Here is a 25,378-nt window from a genome sequence, read left to right on the forward strand (position 1 = left end):
TCACATTTTCATCTTCATCCAATGTCTGCTGAAGCCTGGTGGGTTGAGGAGCTAATATGACTACAGTCTCAGCCGAGGCACCACCCACAGGAGCCTGGATTGGAGGATCACCAAACTCCACGTAAGCCAGGAGGAGGCATAGGAAGTTATCTGAGCAACTAGGTGATTCCCTGTTGTTGCTGCATCAAATCCTGCTTGTGCCTGCTTCCTTCATTCTGCACCCAACCCTGCTCCTGATTCCTTCTTTGCTCCTGGCTTCCCCCTGCCTTTGTTCCTGCTCACCACTGTGCTCCTGCTCTGTGCCTGATCCTTGCCTTTCTTCCAGTTCCTGTCATTTTGCCTCACTTCTGACCATCAGTTACCAGTCCCAGCTCTGACCCTGGGCTCTGGTAATTTGGCAGTTGACTCTAGTGATGACCCTTGACTTTGTCTGCTGACCTGGACACCTGCTGTACCCACTAGACCTGACTTCTGCTCTGACCTTCAGACAATTGTCCCAGTCCTTAACATGTGGATGATGTCCCAAGATCCACACATGGAGGATGGGGCCATGGACAGGTGCACAGATATACAGTATATTGTTCTCCACTTCCATCCTTCTAGAGATTTTTTGGAAAAGAATGCATTATTTTTGCTATGGAGCCTCCTCTCCTGAGGGTCCTTGGGACAGCTAATGCCAAAGAGAAGAGGGCTTCTGCCAGGGACAAGAATCCTGACCTAGATAACCTTAATCTCCCACAAATTTTGGGGGATTCACCAACCATAAAGGAAGGCCCAGTGGTATATTTCAGAAGGAGGCCAACCCATGCTCTCAATGGAACAACAGGGAAATAACTTCATAAGGGTATTGTTCTGAAGATTACCTCTCTAGACACCTTTCCTGTGGGTTTTATCATGGGGGAGAGGGAGGAGAAGAGGAATGATCCAAGTGATTTGGCAAAACATACTAAGAAGCCATAGACTAGCGCATTAGTCAAGTGAATCAATACACACAATACAACTACTTCTTCTATATTCTTCCATACACATTGCATTCTGGATGTTCTATACAATTAAATAATCGTCTTACCAACTTTAGGAAACACTGAAAAACCTTCATCTTCAGTAAAGTCTATTCACTATAGCAAGAATGACACAACACCAATACCTCTATCCACTCAAATGTTCCCCCTCAAATTCCCCCCAAAATCCTGAAGCAAAAGAAATAAATTAACCTACCAAGAGCTCCCAGGAACCAAAAAATACTCCAAGCAGAGATTTTAATCCTAAGGGTACGTCTACATTACCCGCCAGATCAGCGTGTAGCGATCAATCTATCGGGGATCGATTTATTGCATGTAGTGTAGATGCGATAAATCGATCCTCGATCGCTCTCCCGTCAACTGCTGAACTCCAGCAGTGTGAAAGGTGGAAGCAAAGTCGATGGGGGAGCCGTGGCCGTCGATCCAGAGCTGTGAGAATGTGAAGTAAGTAATTTTAATTCGATCTAAGATACGTCGACTTCAGCTACGCTATTCTCGTAGCTGAAGTTGCGTATCTTAGATCGATTCTCCCCGAACCCAGTGTAGACCAGGCCTAAGAGAGGGAGGCCTTGGCTATTCCCATGAAGTCCACTAGGGTCTTTGGTCTTATTTTTATATGGAAGATGCTCAGAGTCTATAATGATGGGGAGCAATATAAAACCCTAAGATATAACTATTAATTGCAGAAGGATAATTATATTACGAGGCATGGTAGCAGGGGAGAAAAAATGATGGCAAGTGTCACAAATAAGGTGTTTTCAGACACAGGAGCAAGACTGTGCCAGCAGATAAAGAAGATACCAGTGTGACAAATTTGTTGAGAGTGGCAATATTTGTAAGGATATAGCAGGAACAAATTTCTGCCTTATAACTTATTCTGGACCCCTGGAATAGCCCTGGCACAGGGACCTTTTCAGATATAAAGTTAATAGGAAGCCCTTTCACTACATATGATTTAACACACCTTTCAGTTAATTCACAGTGCAAATGCCAACTCAGGAACATCAAATGGATTTACAACATTCTCCAGAGGACTTTGGGTCAATGCTAATGAATGGATTACACTCATTATAACTAATATTGTAATTTAATAAGGAATCCAAGTGTAAAAGCAATTTGCTAATGTATGTTAACAATATTTATTTTATGGCTTCAGCAGCTGTACTTCTGAGAAAACAATAGAGAAGGGTGTGTGATTTGGCTCTCACTTACAGAACACTGGTGTACACCCGAATTAACTTCAGTGAAGTAATGGTATTGCATCGGGGAAAAACTGGTGTAAATGAGATCAGAATCAGAGCCAGAAACTAATAATTTAAGATATGAGTACTTCATGATCTGTGGCATGCTTCTCACTCCAATGACAAGCATGCTAGAGTACATGCCATAGAAAACTTTAACCTTCAGGCTGTTTTCCTTTAGACCTTACCCTCTTAGGGACAGTGAGTGTGACGATGGAATTGCATTTTGTGTGTGTGTTTGGTGATCTTGCTCAGAATGACCTATTATTGTGAAGCATACTATCCATTAGAACCCTAGCCTTTCAGCTGAAAAATCAGTGTGGCTATGAGTGCGCCATACAATTTCTACTATTAAGATAGAAAAATTTGGTGTTGGGGCAGGCAATGCCATGATTTCTAGAAAATAAGACACGCTGGTTTTGGAAAATGTGGGGGTGGAAGCCTTAGAAGAACAGAAGTGGGTAAGAAAACTGACTGCATGGAGATTTATTCAAGGCCAGGGGGAAATAAAGCTGAATAGACAGAGGTCATAGAATTTTGTGAGTGTAAAAAACAAAAACTCCTGCCTGTGTTTTCTAGTGTCTCGGACATAAGAGCTGCAGTCCTGAAAGCCTGGCTGTATTACAGCTCTCAAGTGGCCCAAAGAACACTCTCAAGAAGTATAAACTGACTCATACTGTGGACACCATTAAAATCTTTACAGTTTTGTCTAATTAACTTTCCCGTGGTATTGGCGGCATTCCATATATTTAGGGAGCTCATAAATATTTTAATGGTAATCATTGTATATTAGAAGGATCTCCTGTTCTGGGAACCTTTTCAGATAAGTGCTCCTGCTGCCCCACACTTTCCTGAGAGGAAACAAGTCTCTTTTTTAATCACCCTACAAGCCTGGCTTGTTTTCATTCATCTGGCCTGATTAGCTAATGAGCACAGAATTTTAGGCTGCTTACACAGAGGCATCGCAGGAACTCCTTACAAGGAAGATTATGAAAGCTAACTTCCCAGGTCACTTAACGTCAGGTTTACATGGATGCAACTCCATATACATCAATGGTTCTAAGTGTGCAGTGAAGTAAGTCTCAAGCCTCTTGTATGTTTCCTCTTTTACTCTGCAGTAACAGTGCAGGTAAAATGAAGGGTAAGATATAGCAAGACAGAAAATGTGTGTATCTAATGACATACAGGAGTAAGTGTGAGCCTTAACATCCTTGAAGACAATGGACTTTGCACATGCTGTTAAGTGGTTTACTGGACTGGAGCCAGAGTTCTGAGCTCCTTGCAGGATAGAGCTCCCAGACCAGAGGAACTTGGTGGTCACACTGCATTGTTTTCATTAATGCCTGATAAACAGGGCCGGCTCCAGACCCCAGTGCGCCAAGCGCGTGCTTGGGGCGGCATGCCGCGGGGGGCGCTCTGCCTGTCACCGGGAGGGCGGCAGGCGGCTCCGGTGGACCTCCCGCAGGCGTGCCTGTGGATGCTCCACCGGAGCTATGGGAGCAGCGGACCCTCCGCAGGCATGTCTGCAGGAGGTCCACTGGAGCCGCGGGACCGGCGACTGCCAGAGCGCCCCCCGCGGCATGCCGCCGTGCTTGGGGTGGCGAAATTACTAGAGCCGCCCCTGCTGATAAAATTCGCCAATTGTTCCTGGTCATGGTCATTACCTTTCCCTCATGCTTGCACTGTGCAAGATAAACTTTTCTGATGTGGGATAAGGCATTAGAAATAGGAGTAATAGGAGAAACTATGAGATCTGTTTTGACTGAGGAATAGCCTTTAAAGAGAAATGGTGGATATTCCATCACCTGAGACAATTAAAATAATTGGACAAAGCACTAGAAAATGCACATTAGAGAAGGACCCTGCATCAGCAGAGAGGTGGAGAGATGCCCTGCAGTTGGGGTGGTCATTTAGGCTTGTGCAGAGTGGATGCAAAATGCTACCAAACTCAGAATGGCAGCATTTCACACCATTTTGCATAGCTGTCAATAGTGACACGGGGTGTGCAGTAGAGAATTAGGCCAAACATGACCTTGCCATCTCTAACCTGGCCACCAACTCTGCTCTCAGGAACACACAAGGCTTGACATAATCTAGATTGGAATGCAAGAAACCTCAAAGTCATCTGAGATGAAACCTAGCAATTTACATGTCAAACACAAGCAAAGTGAGCATCTGAAGTGCTAATATGATATCAATGAAGACGTGACAGTAAACTTTCATTTAGCTTTCCCTACATGCTCAGGTTTCACATATATGACATTTGAAGAGACCGTGCCAGGGATCTAATTTAGTGGACCAGGTTCTACTCCCATTGAAATTAATGGCAAAAGTATCACTGACATCTGTGGAACAAAGGGGATGCTCACTATGGAAAAAAAATTACTGAATTCCTGCAAGGGACAGAAAGGGGATGTGTTTTCATGAAAAAAGAAATTTCACATAAATGGAAAGTTTGCAGGGCACTGTCCAGATGGAATTTCTGCTATGCGGTTGATGGAAGTTTGCATCCCATATATCAATGAACAGCGGCAAGGGTGGCTGTTATTGTATTTAAGTATTCTGTTTGACTTCACAAAAAATATTTAAAAACCACTAACAACAAAACATATTTTTCAATTCTTTTTATAGTCAAGATATTGAGCTACTGTATAAAAAAATCCAGCCTAGTAGTTTAAAGATGTTTTCCAATTTTTATATAATTTATAATGCTATCAGATTTGTGGTTTATGGGGAATCAGACAAAATCAGGATTTATAGATTAGAAAATCTCTAACCCCTTCTTAAACAAATTTGTTTAGCAATATGGACAGAAAGGAGGATACCCTAAAAGACGAACAGGCATACGAGCCATTTGCTTTGTTGCTGTATAATCTAATTATGACATGTACATGCACAGTAAAACAACTGCTGGCAAACGAAACCCATTAAGCATTGCAGGCAATGTTTCAGGAATGCAAACTGAAAAACAAGGGAAAGAAATGACATAAGTGAAACAGGTATTTTTTAAAGATTTTTTTTAAAATAACTGATGAAAAATATGAATGACTTTTAGAAACAAGAGTGGTCAAATGACAAGGGTAATTCTTGTGCCTAAATGGTAATGTGGCATTCCAATCTATTTGATATACAAGAGGTTCACAGAATGGCTGATCAGTCTTGAATTCATTTTTTTAAGCACAGAGTTCTATAATATTTAGTATGCACTCAAATTGTTATCATTAAATATCACAATGGGAGGAAACCATGAATAATTTGTGACTTAGTTACAGGAAATTAGTTTTAAGTAGCCCAAAGACCAAAAAGGACTGTACATGGGGGCGTGTACGAGTAGGGTGGTTTTTTGTTATATGTGTAAAATAAAAGTGATTATTCATGCTGGTCTAAAAAATACAAGGATAATGGACATCTGTTTTCAGAGAACACTCTATATTTTATGATGCACGGGCAGATTTATAGTCAAACAAAAATCAAGTCAGTTATTGGCCAAACTCAATTTCTCTGCTACTTTCCAGGCTACATATAAAGATGTTCTAAAAGAATAGGTTTGAGAGACTGATGTGCTTTTACTTGCCCACTGCATTCTGAATTGGGGTGATGTTATTTCTGTATAAACAGTGCATGATGTTAGTTCATGAATTAATTATAGGGGCTAATCCAAAAACCACTGATGCCAAATGTGTGTCTTTCCATTGACTTCAGCAGGCTGTGTATTGAACCTTCCCACCCCCAACCCCGTAGCTTGTACAGCTACTGGTAAAGAAAAGCTATAACTATTTCTTTCAATGCAGTTATAAGAAAGTTTTACATATGGAACATTTCTTACGCATGAACTCTAAAGTGTGGATGAAATACAACTTTTGGCTTAAAATATTCATTTATGTGTCTGGATGCCGCCATGTTACTGAAAAATGCATCCTTGTGCTATTCAGCATGACTTTAACAATCTGAATTTATAGTACAAAGTTCTCCATCCTCATCCCACTCATTACCCAATTTTAATGCAGGATGGAAATAGGGTGACCAGATGGCTCAATTTTATAGGGACAGTCCCAATTTTGGGGTCTTTTTCTTATATAGGCTCCTATTACCGCCCACCCCCTGTCCTGATTTTTCACATTTGCTGTCTGGTCACCCTAGATGGAAACTAAATTACAATCTCCAATATGGATGTCTTGGAACTATTACAGTTACAAAATGATATCACTGATCAGTAATATGGCAGTAGCTAAATAGAAGTAGTCCCCGAAGTGCCAACAGTAGTTTAAACGTTGGGTTTGATTAGAAATACCCTTTTCATTTTTTTCTTGAGAGAAAGCATAAACTTTCCTGGCAGTTAGCTGAGCAAAACAACTGCCTTAAAGTATTTCCATTACAAATTAGTGAATTTCCATGATAAACTTTGTTACAGTGAGAACAGTTTGTTAGCCAAGTCGTCTCAGGTTCAGACCTGCCACACTAGATCTTAGCCAGGAAGCAATAGCATTATTTTTCTTATTAGAAATTTTGAAATCAACCACTTTCATTTAAAAGAGATAGAGAGAGAGAGATTAACACTTTTGTTCTCCCCCACATACAAAATATTTCTACAACAAATTCATCCCTCTTGGATCCACACATAGCAAGCAGCTTGCTAAAATGATACACTGAGTTTTAAAAAGCAACAACTGAACAAGCACAGTAGCTACTTTCCATAAAGGTAGTTACACATTTGATATTATTATGGATCATAAGATACTCAGCTCCTACTGATGCTAATGTATGCTCACAGCATTATTGTCAGATTTTCCTCCCTCCCCATATCACCCTAAAAGAAGCAATTAAAAAAAGAATCAGATTGAGCCCTGATTCAGGTCAGCGTAAACCAGGTCCCTGGTGGTCAAAAATCTGTCAGGGTGGTTGTGACAGCACAAGCCTGGGGACTAGCGTGGAACCATCACAGTCTGAAAAATGGACAGCACTGGCTGAGAAGGGAATGTAGCCACGGTGACTGGGGAATACACTGATTCATTGCATTCTGCTGTTCGCCTTTGACAGCAGCCTCTACTGCTAGAGCTCCTGAAAAGCCTCTGGGGGAAACTTAAAGCTGACCTTCCCCAACATAACCCCCAAGAGAGAGCAGTGGTTGAAGTGCCTCACTTAACCCCTCAAAAGCAAGGAAATGAAGGCTTCCTGTAAAACAAATTCCAGTGCTACTCACCCTGCTGTGCTTAGCCTGTCTAGAGGTCTCAGAACAGCAGGCAATCTTACATACATTACTCATGTGCTGCAGTACAGTATCTCTACAGTTATGAGAAACTGACCCGAGAATAGCAATGCCATTAACAATCCGGCTTTCCTTTTTGCAATATGTTACCATTAATGTTAATTTAACACAATTTATTTATGATTCTTAAAATATTCAGCATTTAGGTTTGGTCCAAATCAGCAGGAAAGAGCAGATGCTTAGATGAACCATTTGAGACTGCAAAACTGGGCTGGAAATCTCATTAGGATTATTTTTTTTCATAATGGGCCTGATTCATCCTTGACCTCTGGTGCCTTTCACCAGCTATGCTGGCATGAAGGGAATACACGGCAGCCACACAGCTGCATGGGAAATATCCATGCCTCTTTTCTGCTGTGCTTTCATGGCTGTGCACCTCCTTGCAAGAGTTTGTGGCACTGGAGATGCCCCGGGGATTCTAGTAGCATGCTGAGGTCTTTTAGGCATGTGGGTATAATGGTTCCACACCAGTTCCAAACTAACCCCTGGAATCACTGAGGCACAAGTCTGCCCTCTCAATCCCTGCACCAGGCTCTGCACTGATGCATGGGCAAACTGAGGCCAGTATTTCTTGTGCTTCTACGTGAACAATGGGGCTGCATATTCCATGTAAACAGACACTGAGGTCCTGGTTTGAACCTTGAAGTGCAAAGCAGCCCCCCAAAATGAAAGACAGTGGGGAGGAAAAGGGTTGCACTTTTTTGAAACCAAAAAAGCATTCAGGTTGGGTTTATTCAGAGCTTGGGCAAACTTGGGAGAGGTTCTTATGTTACCCAAAAAGCTCTCCTCATTATAGTTTGTAAAATCAGACATTATAAATTAAATGTGAGATGCATTTATTATTGGAATAAATGCTAGTGATGAGAAGTGTCATTTGCTTAGCTGCACAGAACAATGCACTTCTCCAATGCTTGTGGGGTATTATGAAAAGAAAATCTATAATTTGTGATCATTCATATGTGGAGAACAGAATAAAAGAAAAAACATCATTAAAATGCTACTCCTTGACTGGAAAGAAAACATTTACCCTGCAAAGCATCAGCTGGGACTCAAGAAGAAGAAGCAGACGCTCAAATTAGTCAGGGAAAGTGAGCATGGGTGTGGGGGGGAGGGAATTCAATCATTTAGGATCCATGTAAAGTCTGGAACAACTGCATGTGATCTCACTGTTCCCATACAGAGAGGGAAGTGTTTATTTAGTAGCGTCCTTGGCACTGTCACTCCTCTTCCCTCAGAAAGTCCCGTGAATGTGTGTGTGTGGAGGAGAGGTGTCACACCCTCCCCACCTTGGTATGATTCACCAAAAATGTGTGTATGTCTGCAGCATTGCACTGTTGAGGGCGGGGGTATCTCAGGAGCAGCAGTGGGCAGAAGAAGACTCGGTAGCCCATCTCCTTTACAGCTGTGCTGCTTGGAAGCTTATGGGTGGTTCCAGAATTCATGTGAAGAAACAGAGTCAATTGCTTGTTTCACTTAGGCGACTCCTAACCCCTCTCCCTGTACAGAACAATTTGAGGAAAACTTTACAAGCTGACGTCACAGAGACTTCCTCTCTCTGCTGTGAATTTTCCCATAAGAGGTGGCGCTCCCCACACCCGCCAGGAACCCAATTGCACTGGCTGTTCTATGAATTCATCACAAAGCAAGTAGAAATTTGACTTTAATGGCATGATGTCAATTTACACCAGCAGAGCATCTGGTCTGGTGAGATTGTTAAGGCACAGACTGAAAGAAGAAAAGTGAGTGACCTGTTTGTGATAGTTTAGTTATAACAGAAAACGATGAGTCACAAACAAAATTGAAATGCTGGTAGTCCAGGTTAGGAGTGAGTTGTCTGAATTCTCAGTCTGTGACTGTGAGGAATGGATTAGTTCTCTGGAAAATGGCCTGATGGAGACTTGACAAGAGGAGATAAACAATGATCCAATTTCTATTGAGACATCGCATGCAGCTTCTATTCCTTAGTAATTACAAATACAGTGAACTTATTTGGAGAGGATGTGAGCGAGACACCATCATGCGTATCTAAACATTTTGGTCCCACACCAAAGATTACAGAAAAGAACACATCAACAAGCAGTTTGATTAAAAAAAAAGAAGAAGAAAAGTTTATGTTCTGGGCAACACTCTCCCAAATTTCCAGACAACAGACCCTGATCACCAGCAGCCAGGAAATGCATCACAACAGTCTGGCTTACGAACCCTGTCATTACAGTGTTGATAAACAAGACTACAGCTTGAATTAGGCAGATACACCTAGGGCTTTATCTAACGAGCTACTCATAACATAAAACAGACAACAAAGGGCTTGAGAAACAACACTGCATTAGACTAAGGTATATACCCACATTTTGTTTATATAGGGTCAAATCCTGGAGTCCTCAACCTGTCGACATTAGGCCCAAATGGCAGCAGAAACTGCCCATTTCCCAATTTGCAGGTGGGAGCTGGGGCAAGAAGCACTTAGGAGAATTTCACAACTCTTTGCCTGCTAAGCCCTCCCCAGGAGTACGGAGGGGAGTTTTGAGCGCGGCTGGAGTTAGGCTGAGACCTAACTATACTCTGACCATGCAGTATGAAATGGACTGTGCTCACTGGCTATAATGATCTACATGGGACTACTCACATGCACAAAGTTAGGCAGATGCTTACATACACTGCTGAACTGGGGCCTACTGGATGCAAGGGAAAACCACATTCTGTTCTGTTTGGTCCATTATAGAGTTAGGTCCATTATAGAGTTAGGGGCCAGACATGAACTTTGGAACCAGATTCAGGTGGGGATTCTGAACTCCCTCAAAGGATGGGGATGGCAGATGGGTGTTTGGATTTAGGGTTTGGCTCAGGCTCATCTCCACTGAACTCTGAACAAAGAGCATTTTCTTGCATGAACTGCACTATCACTCCCCCCTAGTGATATGATGTGAAATGGCAGTACAGCCTCCACATTCACCTGGAGCAAATGGATCCACAATTTATTCATATATATTTATATTGTAAGTGTGCGAAGAGTCTGGTACCGAAGTGGGGCCAGATCTATAACTCACTGAAATTAATGGAAAGGCTCCCATTGACTTCAGTTATTTTTTATCAGGCTGGTGGAGACAAAAATGGCACAGAAACAGAAGGAAGAATGAAAAACATATGGCCTATACTCTTCTCACCACAAATGGATCAAGTTTCCAAGTTCCTTCCTCAGGGAAACACAATCTGGCATGCACCCTGTGTCAAACATCCCACTTGGGTATTGGACACAACGTGCTTGAGACATTATGGCAAGAGAAACCACCATTGGATGCCTGGATTTCCTCCACTGAAAAAACTGAATTAAAACAAAGTGATGTATTCTGGAACTGGAGTATATCAGATGTGGTTTGCCAGCCATATACAGGTGTGAATATTTTTCTGAACACTACCAATAAGGGTTTTGGAAACTTCCACACTTATTACATTAAGTCATTCTCAATTTGTGTTATGCTTTTTTGTTGCTAACCGACTTATTTTCATTAAATCACATCTTCTAACCAAGAAGTAAAGAAGCATATGTACATTCAGAAAATGTTTTCTTTTAAAAGAAAAGTGAGAAGTGAAGCAGTGTCTCGAATTGAGAAAGATTCTTTGGTTGATAACAATGCTCACTGCAGCATTAAATATGCAGTCCAAATGAATGCTTCATTTCAGCAGGGTAACTAGAACAGTATTTGTTTTAAAACTAAAACCAGACAACATCTCCACTGTAATTTCTTGTGGATGTCCCATTGTATTTTCAATTTGTCATGGTGCAGATATTACACCAGCATTACAGAATTAGAAGGACCAGAACCTGTAATGCTCAATTCTAAGAGCACGATCTCAAATTAACTCTTTTTTGGCATTTGGTTTCTCCTAAGAAATGAATACCAGAATCCACTCTACAACAGCATTCAGGAAAGTCAGAGCTAAGGCTACCGTTCAGCCCTAAATTCACTCTGTTGTAGCTATTGCACAAGATAGATCATCCACTTCTGAATCTTCCAGCAGCAGAACCAATATGATTTATATGATCTTCTGAAATACATAAGCCCAGTTGCACAAATTCAGGATGGAACATCAGCCTATATCTGAATTTACTTTCTTTTGCATGTTTAAAGCAGAATCTTTAAACCACCTACTCTCAGGAAAATGGTTTCACATCTAACTACCAAGTGCCATTTTATGTACAGCACAAGGTGTGTGCAGCTGCAAAGGTAGTATCATCATCTGTGTGTGTTTGTGTGTACATCAGCATAAGTTAGTGGATCTCTCAGGCTGTTCTAACTCATGTCAATTGCTAGCAGCTACAACGAGGCTGCAAATGCAGTCAGAGGCCAGAGAGGCACACATAAGTATTGACCACAGCCCCTTTCCTCGAGCAATGCCCCATCTATCGGCAGCATGAATGGGGAGGGGTAAAAAGAGCCCTATGCAGGCTTCAGGGTGTCATCTGTAACCCAAGGTGATACTCCAAGATTGCCTATGCCAACGCTACACAGCTCAACTAATTAACCATATTTTGAGGAGGAAAAAAAAAATTCCATCTCTGCTGAAAACTTATTTGCCAAGTCATGATATCGGATGAATTTAAAAGTCATTATAGGAAATCTCAGCTCCGAGAAACAATGGCATATATAATATGAGCCATTTAGTACCATCAGTGTGGAAAGAGAACTCCTGCTTCACTTCACTGGGTCTTCCATCTAAAAACTGGTGCCACATTATGGCACTATGTATGATATATATGTAATAGTGTGTTACCTTTCCCTTCAGAAATGCCAAGCTTTTTAAAAAAGAATTTGCTTTAAAGTATCTGAAATAAAGTATTTATTAATTGTCTTGCTTGCTCTTAGATTGAGATCTGTTATAATAATGCCCTGACCTGTGACAAAGGGTAACTGAACCCGTATTCCACCCTCTATGGTCTACCAAGGGTTCCCACCTTCAGGTTTCCTGCTCTCAGCTGTCGCTGTCTTGGGTGGAGACTCACATCTCACTCCCTCCTGACCAGGCATATTTATAGGTTGCACATTGCCTGCCTACATTGTGAAGCCCCCAGCAAGTCAGGCCTACTTTGCTTTTCTCCTCAAAGGCTATAAGCAGGGTAATTCCCCACAGTTATAAGTTACCACCCAGCTTTCCCTATGCAAGCACGTTAATTCTTATGATTAAATCATTACAGAGAAAACATATCAAAACAATGGAAGAACCGACACACATGCTAATAAGCTTACCAGAGATCACCCCAACTCCCACAAGGACTCTGGTAGGAAGTCAATCCTTCAAACCCCACTAAGGGGGTTTCAGATACAAGTTCATGAATGCCTTGGCTCAAAACAAGTACACCATGAATCTGAGAGTCACTCCTGTGTACTTGCTGTGCCTCTGATCTTGTCCTCATGCAACAGTGACCAGCAGACAGAGGTTCCCTCCTCAGGATGAAGTTTCAAAAAGCTGAGTTTTTGCATTACCCATGGGGATACCTTTGTGTACACCTCCCCTTAAAGATTTCCTGGGAAAACCACTTAACTTAAAAAGTTCATTCTTGTCTTTCCTGTTGTTTCAAATGGTCCTTTGAAGCTAATAACACTTCCCAGGGTTTACATTAGTCACAGCTCTCATAGAATCATAGAATCTCAGGGTTGGAAGGGACCTCAGGAGGTCATCTAGTCCAACCCACTGCTCAAAGCAGGACCAAACCCAACTAAATCATCCCAGCCAGGGCTTTGTCAAGCCTGACCTTAAAAACCTCTAAGGAAGGAGATTCCACTACCTCCCTAGGTAACCCATTCCAGTTCTTCACCACCCTACTAGTGAAAAAGTTTTTCCTAATATCCAGCCTAAACCTCCCCCTCTGCAACTTGAGACCATTACTCCTTGTTCTCCCCTTGAGATGTTACGTACAATCCCACAATAACATAAACATTTGCAGTTTAATATAATTAACTCCTAAAATACTTCAACTTAATTCGATAAGGTTTGTCCTGGATATTGCAGGAAATTGCATATCTGTCGCACCCTCCATTCTGGGTAATAAAATAGACCAAAAGATGTGGTAAAAATTGCTTTGACAGAAGTAATGGTTCAAATGCAACAGAAGCCCTTAAAGAAGGGCCTTCTGAAGAAGATATTTGCTCTGTGTGGAGCACCATTCACTGATATCTAAAACCAGGAGCTAATTATCCTCTACATGGAGAAAGTCCTTTTCAGAGATCTGTCCCGGTATCAGAGATTGAGACTATGATATGCTTTAGTCAAACACAACTTATGGGGCTCACTGCAGAGCTAACTGGTTGAAATTCTATGGAGGTCAGAGTAGATGATCTAATGGTCCATTCTGGTCTTAATCTGTGACTTGATGAGAGACATTGAGCTATGTCAACTGTGTCTCCTTTGTTATTAAGGCTGAGTTATTAAAGGAAAAACAATCCCAGTAAATAAACCACTTGATGTAAGCATGGAGTGGACATTTTTTTCTTTAATTGCCTCTGCTTCATTCTTCTTTTACGACTACACTTGAACCATAAAGCTACCATGTCACCAAATAGCTACATGATGACGCCCCTAGCATTAATGTGACTTGGTGATAAACAAAATGCCTTCTATATTATTTGTAAGCCATTCAGTTAAATGCTCTGGAATTCAGTAGCTTCACTATTCAATAACAGACTAACTCACAAAAGGAAACCATTTCAATCTATAATTGAGAAAAGCCATTACTTTTTGGAAAAGTTCCAGTCTCCAAAACGGAAGATATCATATACAGTCTGGCAAGCTGAGACCTAGGAGGAGACACCCAGACTGAGGTATTCCGCCCAGAGGGAAAACATCCCAGCCATATTGCAGCTAGACTAATTACTTTAACTATAATAACTACTGTAAGTATTTCTAGCTACTGTAAATGCTGTAAGTATTCAATCGCTTGGTGAAAATCCTCTTTAGATTAAGGAGTGTGTATATTACACCTGGGTCACCATCAAAAAGATAGGGCCTGATTGTCCTATCCCTTACTCTGCTGTGAATTAGAACTAAATCCACTGATATCAATGGAGTAACATAGCATAAGATGGGGAGAATCAGGCCCCTCTGCCAAGGAGTAGCAGATTTTTGGGTTCTCATAAGTCAATTTCCTCTTTGGAGCAGAAATTGGTGATTTGGAGCCAGGTATTTGCTTAGTGCAATTTGTTTATTTACAAAATAAACACCTGCTTGGTTTTCTGGGGCAGAAGAAGAAATAAATAGTATATAGACAACCCACTCTGACAGAAACCTCAGGCTGGACACCTCTGCCCTGTCCAAGAAACTGCTCTCTTGCCTCTGAATCAGGACTCACAGTATATCTACACTGGTAAAAAGTACACTTTTAAGCGGGTTAGCTGAGCCAAGTTCAAACAACAGCCAAGACATGGCAACTCAGCTGTTAACTTGGGTTAGCAGCTTTGAGTTCAACTTGAGCTGCTAAAGTGAGTTAAAAGCTGTGACTTCACTGCTATTTTAACCCAAGTTAAGAACACACTTTTTTCCCCATGTAGACATATCCACAGTCTTTGCCAAAACTGATGATGTCACAGAAGAGTTTTCCTCTTACAAACCCAGCTTATGAGCTTTAGAGTTGTGTAACGTTGGCAGCTCCAAGCTGCTTTCAGACCACATGGTTTGGTGAGCTGGGTTTCAGCTCTCCTTTTGTGCCTGTGTCACTGCCTGCCCTGCAACACTGAGTGCCTTCAGTTCTATGCTGCTGTGACTCAAAGCCCTGATACCAATAGCCAGTCTACAAGCATGCAGGACTCACCCTGGCTTCCACCACCCAGTTACTTTCTGCAGAGTGATTACAACACCCTCCCATGCCTGAATATTCCCCAAACTGTCTGCCAGTGTGACAATCTACTGAGGTTCCCAGAATTGAGAGTTACTGAGTTACCCCTCTCAGCCTCAGCAAGTAAGAGTTTTGCTACTGCTAAAATGAGTGGGAGCTCCCTGCCATACTAGCTTGCCTGCAAATTCTTCAGGACTCTGCCAGTGTTGCCTGGCAGATGAGTTCCCGGAGATGTCTCCCTGCAGCGTCTAGCCCCCTTCTTACTGAATACTTACAGAAGTTATTTAGTTTGTTGCTCCTTTAAAAAGTCAAGACACTGCAGGTCATTAACTTAACTGGGGTTTGACAAACACTCTTATTTCAGTCACAGCACTGAATAGGTTTATAGCTCCTGAAAATATAGTTCAATCTTAATTTAGGACTTAACTTCACCAAAATTAAAAATGGAATTTGGTTACATTTTATCCAGTTTGGGTGACTTCACTTTAAGAAAGACAGAGATTAAAAAGGTGCAAAACAATAAAATGGGTAAGAGGTACAGGAAGACAGTTATGAAGAAATGTTGCAAAAATTACTATCATGTAGGTTGGAAAGTAGTGAGTGAAGGGATTTAAAATTATGAAGATTATAGCCAAAATGAATAACATCTGTCCCATAATCTGAAAGCAAAGGGGGAAACAACAAATGTAAGTGGCTATATATTCAGAAGAAATAAAAGAAAAATACACAGAATATAGTTAATATAGGGAACTCACTTCCGCAAGAGGCCATCAAGTAGTTGTACAGCATTCTCTCCCGTGTTGATTGGCTACTTGCTCCAACCCTCTCCCATTCCTTCCCCCAGTCTCCTCACCTCAGCCTCACTCCACACCTGCTCCTCCTCCCTTCCCCCTCCTCACCTGCTCTGTCCTTCTTTCTACTCTCCCTCCCCTTGTCTTTTTATTTAGCTCATCTCTGCCTAATTCAACCCCTATCCCTCCTGCCAACCCTCCAGAGTGTCTTGGAACTGCATGTTTGCTGTCATCACATTGATTTCTTGGCTCAGATGTTATGTCCCTTTCCTAAGGTTGCCAAGTTTGGCTGGACATATTCCTGGGGGTTTCATCACATGACATAATCTTTAATTAAAGATTAATTCCTGGAGACTCCAGGGCAATCCTGGAGGGTTGGCAGCCCTACCCTTCCACTACCCTTTAGAATGTAAGCACTTCAGGGCAGGGACTGTCTACTTCAGTGCCTAGCAGAACCAGGCCTCATTCTGTGTTATTACAGGACATGGTTATTACAGTAAACGATCATAATCACACCATTTTATATCTCTACCAGCTAAAATAAAAAGAATAACCAAATCTCATGCTTTGTGATCTTTTGTGGGGTTTCCACAGTACCATTCCCAGCACTGCACGAACACCTGGGTGTGTTGGTCAGTTTCCTCTCTGATGTATTGGTCACTGCCAGAGTAAGAACACCAAATTAAATGAACCGGTGGCCTGGTATGTCATACTAAAATTATAGGGCAAGATTCTTAGCTACGTTCCAACTCCTTTGTGCCTCATAAAAGATCCAGAATGGCATAAAGGGGCTCTGGAAGGTCAGGGAAACTGCTTTCCAAAGACCCTGCTGCAAGCCCTGGCATAGAGAGTGAGCCAGAGCTGGGGTCAGGAGGGGGACATTAGGAATGAGACCACAGCATATCACACTGTAGAAATCCCAGACAGCACTATGACTCAGGGAAGTTGCTGTAATTTAGAAAGGCCCCAAGGGCTGTGTAAGTTATACAGGGGGCCTCTCCAGTCCCCAAAGCAGCCCAGGATCAAGCAGTTGCACGGGTAGCTTAAAGTGACCCCTCCTCCCAGCCTGCGAGTTCTGTGCTGTGCCTAAGAGACAAGGCACAGAGTCTTACTGTTATTTCCTGTGTTAAGACACAGGAAAGAACAAAGAAAAACAGTTCAAAATTAGCCCAGTTTTAGGTCATCTTCAAGGTGCAAGATAATCATGATTCTCTTGAGGAGCTGCACATTTCTTTAGTGCCTGTTTTAGCCAAAGGCTGTATCACTGTGCTGTTTTATGTTTAAACACAGCCTATTGTGACAAGCTGCCGAAGTCTCGAAAGTGTCTCATCTTTATTTCAGAGACACTACTTTGATCCAAGTGGTAAAAAAGGTCAATACAAGAACCTTAGAATTTAAGTTGTTTACATCCCACATATGAGGTGAATAAGGGAATGTGGCAAGGACATCCAAGGGAGATTAAATGAGGCCATTTTTCCCCAGTTATACTTTAAATGTTTTTGTTTCTGACTACTGTGGCGTTAACAATGTCATTGTGAAATCCAGTGAAATTCTCTTATTTAAGTCCTTTCTTCCAAAATGCTTAATCAAAGCACAGAAGTGCTCCATCATAGGATAATTGCAAACTGGCATGCCAACAAAGGGCATCCACAGGTCCTTGGTTTCCTTATCTATACAGCGGGCAGAATGACAGCCATTTTATTAGCTGAGATACTGTTACCCTCACTAGATAAAATGCTGTGCTTTGCCGCTCTGATGTTTTGTGTCAGTGGAACAGAGCTGACTGTTTCAACTGCATATTTAAAGGATGGGTTCAGTGGCAGCATATGTTGCTTAATAATAATGTTGTACAGAAACATCTCGTGAAAAGAGGTAAGCAAAGTACTAATTGCACTTCATAAGAGAAAAGAAAAACTAAACAATTTCCTCTGCAGTTACTTCCAGTCAAGACATAATTGCAGAGCCATCTTTCTTGTCTACAATCATTCCCCTGAGGGAAGAAGATAGCCAGAGAGAAAATTCATTCTGAGAGGGAAGCTAATTGGGCAATACCCCCCAAAAAAGTGAACCACTCACCATTGTAAACCCATAAAATATTTAATAGATTAAAACAACAATTTTGGAAAACAGGATAAAGGGAACCATTGCTTATATTTCATAGTTCTCCACAATAAAAACAAACATTACAGCACTCAGAAACATGTATCTTACTTCTACATGCTTGGTTAGATCATGCAGACCTTGAAGGCTAACAGAAAAATCTGTCATGCAGAGCAATATGCAAACCCATTTAATTTTCTATTGAAATCCTTCCTGACAGAGTGGACTTCTCTTGAATTCCAAAACAGCCAGCCTGTTAACTAAACTCTGAAGGTGGATAAGTCTGCTTGTCAATGCTATGCTTATCTCACTATACTATCACCTTGGCAATAATTATATGAAGTGCTGTAGACACAATTTTTAAATTGCCAACTGCTACCGACAATCACCTTGATACCTTCTACTCTAAGTATAGAGGGAGAACTGCAGCACCTCCAATAGCACTGTGTGATAACTGCTGGGAAATGCTGACTTTTGAAGGGTGACTACAGTAATGTGGAAGGTGTGATATTCTTGCTGATACCAATTGGATAATTTGGAATGATGTTCAACACAATACACTGGGCCTCATCATCTTCTCCACTGGCAACACTCAGACATAGGAGGTTATCCAGGGTGGAAGAAAGGAAAAATGATCTTGTGGTTAAGCACCAGACTGAGACTCAGGAGATCTGTGCTCTCTTCCTGTCTTTGCCACAGACTTTTAGTGTGATGTTGGGCCAATCACTTAATCTGTCTGTGCCTCAATTCCCCATTAGCAAAATTCTGTCTTCGATCTCATCTATTTATTTATAATCCCTTTCAGGCAAGTACTGTCTTACTATATAGTAAGTATATATAGCATCTAGCACAATGGGGCCTTGATCTCATTTGGGACTTCTTGCTGCTATTGTAAAACAAGTAATTAGTAATAACAGTAGTAACAAAATATTGCGAAGTCTCCCTTCAAATTACTATGTTGTTGGGTGAAGGATAGTAAAAGAGTAGGGTGTGACTTTAAAACAGGCTAACTTGGAGTCCACTCACATTAAAAACTAAGGGTGGAACACCCAAACCTCTGGAAGCCCTGAAATCTGTGCAGAACTTGGAACATCCTTTGAGGCCCAAGAGAACTTATAGCCCACTGCCTCTGCATTGGCTTTGGAGCTCCTTGTTGCTGTCCCAGCTCCCAGTGGTGCAGTTCTGCTGGAGCTGAAACAAGGTTTCCACAGCCAGTGCCTGCTACTTTGGGTTTTATTAATTTGTTAGAAGGATTTATGGATGAGTAGATGATGCACAATCCTGAAGCAGGACCTTAACCCATAGAACACTGATCAGGATGTCTCCACTGAGACATTCCCTCCATAATGAAACACAGAACCTTCAGGCAGTGGTGGATTTAAGAGATAAATTGTAGCAAGAAAAAAAAAAAGCAAATGCTGAACATAATTTTGGGCAGAATTCCCGGTGCTATTTTACTATGAACAACCCCAAGATGCTATGAGGCTCAGTTGCTTTAGAAATGTTTAGATTGCACAAGATTAATAGTCTCATGATATTTAGTATTTTTCTAAAGCCTTAGCTCCTGGAATCATGTGACAATTTTAGTTTACATGAGGAGAGAAAACCATCTCCTGCCCTCCCCCCCCAAAAAAAAAATTCTAACCCCCCCCCGTGGCTGCAGCGAAAAGGCTCAAAAATCAAATTAAAAAAATCTAATTTTTATGCCAACCTCCTGATTTTTTGGTACCTAACTCATGATTTTTTGAATGCTTGATTAAGAGTTGTTGCTACTTCCAGTGTGAAATTCTCAATACCATCCAGGATATGCTGTAATTCTTTAAAATTAATAAAAGAGAAGTATGCCATTATTCTATCTATCACATTCTATTAAAGCCTCAAGACCTAATGTCTGGGAAAGTTATGGGCAGAGAATTATTTACCTTATCATCTCTAACCAGCCCTTCAAACAATAACCACTGCAGCATTCTTGATCAGCCCAGACTAACTAATGCCTATTGAGTGACCACCTAGCTAGGGTGACCAGGTTTTGGACCAGAACACCTGGTCAAAAAGGGATCATGGCGGCTCCAGTCCACACCACTGACCGGGCTGTTAACTGTCCGGCTGGCGCAGCGCATCACCACGGTGTGCAGTGCAGTGGGGCTGGCAGCTCCCGGGTCAGAAAGAAGACAGCATGTCTGGCTCCTAGCCTCAGGGGCAGCCAGGGGAGTCCGCGTGCTGCTCCACCCCCTGGAGCAGCTCCCAGTGGCTGGGTCAGGACAGGAACTAGTGTGACTCATGAGCACTCAGCAGGCAGCCGTTGAGTGGTTGCTGGCGTGCGCCTCTCCCGCTGCTGCCCAGCCCTCTTCTCCTCACACTCCTCGTGGGGCAGGGCTAGAGCTGTAGCGTGTGCCTGTGGCAATCCGTGGTGTCTGTCTGTCACCCCATCACCGGCACCCAGGAGTTCGAGGTATGTGTATCCCCATCTCCAAGTGCTGGGAATGGGGCTGCACACCCATCCCCCTCACTGCATCCCTCCCTGTCCCCCCCCAGTCCCCTCTCTGCATCCCTCCCCATCCCATCCTGTCCCGCCCCCACGCCTACCCATCTCAGCCCTGTATCCCTTACAGTGCTCTCCCACCCATCCTCTCCACCTCCCAGAGCTGCCACCCCCATGTAACTCACTCCCCACACCCTTGCATCCCATTCACCTCCATACACTGCTGCACTCCCATTATGTCCTTATACATCCCTGTGCCCCCCACATCCTCATGCACCTGTAGACTTCTGCCTCCCCCGCATCCCGATCCACCCCACATACCCCCCACTCCTCCTCCTCTCCTCTTCACTGCCCATCTCACCCCACCCTGCTCTCATCCTTGGCCTCTTTCCCACCCCAACCTCTCTCCTCCACTGCCCACTCCCCATCTTTTCTCCTCCAGCCCAGCCTCCTCCCTTCCCAGCTAGGTAATTTAGGAAGCCCCTGAAAAAGAGTATGAAAAAGTTTCTCTGTGTAGGCAAGTGCGTGCATGCATTCATTGTGTGTGTAAGAAAACTGTGTCTTTGTGAGGGAGCTGTGTGTATTGCTGCATGTGTGAATAAAATGTGCAGCCTAACTCTTTGGCTTTTATTCCTTTTTCTGGCTTGCACACAAAAAATGTCATAACAAGTTTTTAAAAGAGAAGGGAACGCTAAAAGAAATATATTATTTCTTAAAAAGTGAATGTTGTTGACTAGTAATTGCAAAAGACCCAATGGATCATACATTTCTCCTCACCTTTTTCTAGTTACATTATAAATTCTTTGTTGCAGACTCTCTCTTTTTATGTGTATGACCAGCACCTACCACCCTGGAGCCCTGATCTGAGTTGGGGTCTCTAGGCACTAAACAACAATTGTAATATTAAATAATGTGGAAGTAAATGTGTTAGTGCATGCTAGATGTATACACATGTATCTGGACAGGTGTACATTTCTGTGGTTGTATTGTTTTTTATTTGGGCTCAAGGAGTGGGCCTTTAATGGACTCACTGCAGCTGTGATAATGTGTGGTCCTAGTTCCACACATAATGTTACAATAACTTTAGTGAACAAAAAACATGGAGCTGATTATGAAAAATGGGAAAACGGGAAGGAAAGAATCATTAAAATCTTTGTGAAATTTCCTTTTTTTTTAAATTACCCTTTTTGACTATTTTGCTGCCAGGTCTAGGGTCCTGTAACAAATAAAACCTGAACTTAGCATAATACATCTGTCAAAACAATAAATATGCCTGTTTGGGCCTTGCAGTAAAATGAGCACGTGAGAAGGTGAGGGAGAGCAAGTGACAGAGGGAGGAGGGATGGAATGAGTAGGGGGCAGGGCCTCAGGGCAGGGGTGGGACAGTGGTCAGGGCAAGGGAGTTCGATTTTCTGGAATTAAAAAGTTGGCAACCTAACTCACACTTGTCTACTTGTTTTACAAAGAAATTAAGTATCTATGGTTACCCACTTGCCTGGCTCTATTTAAAATATGGAAAAGGTTTTCTTTGTCTTGTTTCTGTCTGCTGCTCGGCACCTGGCTTCAAGCAGGGTAGCAGTGACAATCCCACTCCTCTTCCTGTGTCTGCACTTACTAGAAAAAGGACGTGAGTTGGTATCTGGAGCATAAGGGTACAACAAGCAAATTTAATTGGCATTGGGAACAGATATGTGGCAGGTACGAAGGGTTCTGTGTAAATCATAAACCTCCATAATGAATTGTAACACAGAACCACAACGCAGGGGTGGAAAGGATCCTTAGATGGAAAGGAGGCCTAGCATTTGTACACATGGTATAGTAAAGGATTATTCAATTATCTAATAATCAACCCTTTAGACAACATATTGTACGTGAAAAGAAAATCAACCACCAGGATTTTACAACAATAGATGCAAAACAGACACATCTGCCTCCCTCCATACGGGCAAATTGGTTGCTTTAGTATGCTCCATTTGTTCTCCTGCCAATTGCTGATTTCTTGTCAATTCAGTCTCAAACTTGGAAGAAAATTAAATGGTTTAATGACATATTGGTTTCTGTATTTTAGCTTTGAAATGCAAAATATATATTTCAGTGTTCTTAGTAAGAAAATTCCCACCCATTCCCACCCAAAAATTGCAGCAGGAAGATATTGAACTAACTGGAGCTTTGCCAAGTTACACCATCTGGGAACTGGCCCATTGTTTTTCTGCATATTAACATAGAAAGTGTTATTTATGTAGTTAGATCTCAACACCTTACAAATGAGTGCTTTGGGCACCCTTGAAAATACCTACCGGTGTTTTCTTTTTAACATACTGTATATGGATTACCCAAAGAAATGTCCCTTAGATAGAGTAGCCTTCAATAGCCAGACTAAAGACAGCCCAGACACCATGCCCACGAAATCAGAGGAGAAATGAAAAATGATAACAGCATCTACTGCCATAAAAACTTGCACCAATGAATATTAAAATGATGGAACCAGTAAGTTAGCTACTCCTTAAAATGTAGGCCAAAATACCAGGCAGGTCCAGAATCTCATTTTACAAGTGACAATAGTTATACACCATTTATCAAAATACATCATAGAAAGAGTATTTGCATATTGTCACACAGCCCTGGTTGAGCTCCTCCAGCTGGACACTCACTAGGCTGCTGTGTTTGGGTCCTACCATACAAAAGCCATGTGCATCCTTAGGCCTGAGTAGGCAATAACACTGTTTCCTTGGCTGCTCTAGGATAATTCCTAGGCACTAGCTGTCTGTTTGTTACCCCTTCTTGGAAATGGGGGTCTGCAGCCCTGCTGCCCTTGACCCCAGGACCAGTGCTGACTCCCCATAAGCTTAAGCATACCCTTTCCCAGGCTTATGGCTGCTTTGGGTTTACAGCTCAGTTCTTCAGGGACACCTGATGGTGAAAGCAAACTGACAGGGTTTGTAAGCCTCCCAAAACACCAATCACTCTTCACTTTAGCTGGCCCAAGAAATATGAAGATCTAGACAAAATTTCCCTGCCTCAGTTTCCTTACCACGTTTGAGCATTCTTTGTGCTCAGGTCAGAGTGCTGTAGTAGTCCATGATCCCCACTACAGCACACAGCTTCTCCTCTGAATCTCAGAATCTCTTTCTCTCCTCTGGGGCCAGTTTCCTGCTTCTTCACCTAGTCCTGCAATTAAATAGGTCCCCTTTGCTCTGAAAGCTTGCCCCTCTCTTGTTCACGCTTCCTTTGTCTCACTCTCAGACCTACCCAGTCTCTGAGGCTTTAAAAGCTAGAATCAACACCTTGGTTCTCTGTCCTGTTCTGGAGAAATTCCACTACTCCCATCCCAGGCTCTCTCCAAACACTCTGGGCAGAACTGGTTTCGGTCAGGTTTCAACAACCCCATTATTCTATTATGGGCTAGATCAAGTCAGGTAGTGGTAATCTTTTATGATTAGCCTATTCAAGGCAATACACACCTGATGGGCTTCCCTCATCCTGGACACATGGAGTATGATTTAGGTACACAGTAAATGACAGGCATAAGATATAAGGATACACACAGTTCATAAAATCAGACTGGAATTCCTAACCTGTACAGAGACTGATTCCCCCAAACTGTCACAGCTATAAAGGGGCAGGATTGGGGTGCTAGCCTAGGACTCAGTAGGCTGGGGCTTCCTGTGTGACCTTGGGCAAGGCACTTGGTCTCTCTTGTTTCAATTCATCATCAGAAAAATGGGGAAAATTGTACTTTCCTACCTCCAAAGGTGTCGTGAGGGTAAATGATTAAAGACTGTGAGCTGCTCATATAATGTGGTCCATATGAGTACCTAAAATAGATTATTTACATAAAAGGAGGGCCTGATTCTCCTCTCTCAGTCACTAGTGTAAGGCTACTGATGAAAATGATATAATCAGCCCCACAGTCTGTCTCCTTATCATATTTATTGTTTTCTCTTAGAACTAATCAGCAAAAATTGGAATAGGAATAAAATACCCAACCTTCCTCATATCAGAATAAAACTATAGTCTGGGGGCAAAATTTCCTACTTGTGTGTACAAATGCAGGTATCTAAATTCATAGACCTTTGATCTGCCACCAGATCATCACCAGATTTTCATCTTCTGTTTGGAAAGGAGCTTTAGCTGGTTCACTGGCATGGTCCCCAATTCTCTGCAACGGTGGGGTCCTCACTGAGGTAGTAGGTATCAACTGTGTGGGTTGGAGGCAGGGCAGGGGACTGCTCAGTGCTGCATTATCTTTTTCACAGAGCATCCCTCCCCATCAAGGATCCTGGGGGTGACTACAACCAAGTGGAGTCCTTGGTTCCACAGCTCTATTGGAGAGATACTGCTGTGGATCCTATCAGGATAGGTAGCAAGTATAAAAGCTCTGCCCACACGAACTGTTTGTGTGCTGGCCCTGCATCTTTCTCCCTGGGGGGTGGGTCATCATGAAGGGATCCTCCCAACCCTCTCCCATGGGTTTTGCAATAGTCGTGAAGGGACTGGAATGTATCTGGGCACTTAAATACTTTGGAGATGAAATTCAGAGCTGCTGAGCACCTGCCACTCTTATTGAAACCCAACAGCTCACCAGAGCAGCCAAGGTCCCTTTTTGACCAGGCATTCAGGTCGAAAACTGGATGCCTGGCAACCCTAA

At 42.4% G+C, this 25,378-nt stretch overlaps 1 protein-coding gene across 2 annotated transcripts in view; it reads right to left on the bottom strand.

The window, feature by feature from the left end:
* ADGRL4 (adhesion G protein-coupled receptor L4) overlaps positions 1–25,378 on the bottom strand; it is a 95,947-nt gene that overhangs the window by 43,706 nt on the left and 26,863 nt on the right. The window lies entirely within an intron of this gene.

Source organism: Mauremys mutica, chromosome 8, assembly GCF_020497125.1.
Source record: "Mauremys mutica isolate MM-2020 ecotype Southern chromosome 8, ASM2049712v1, whole genome shotgun sequence".
Lineage (NCBI taxonomy): Eukaryota > Metazoa > Chordata > Testudines > Geoemydidae > Mauremys > Mauremys mutica.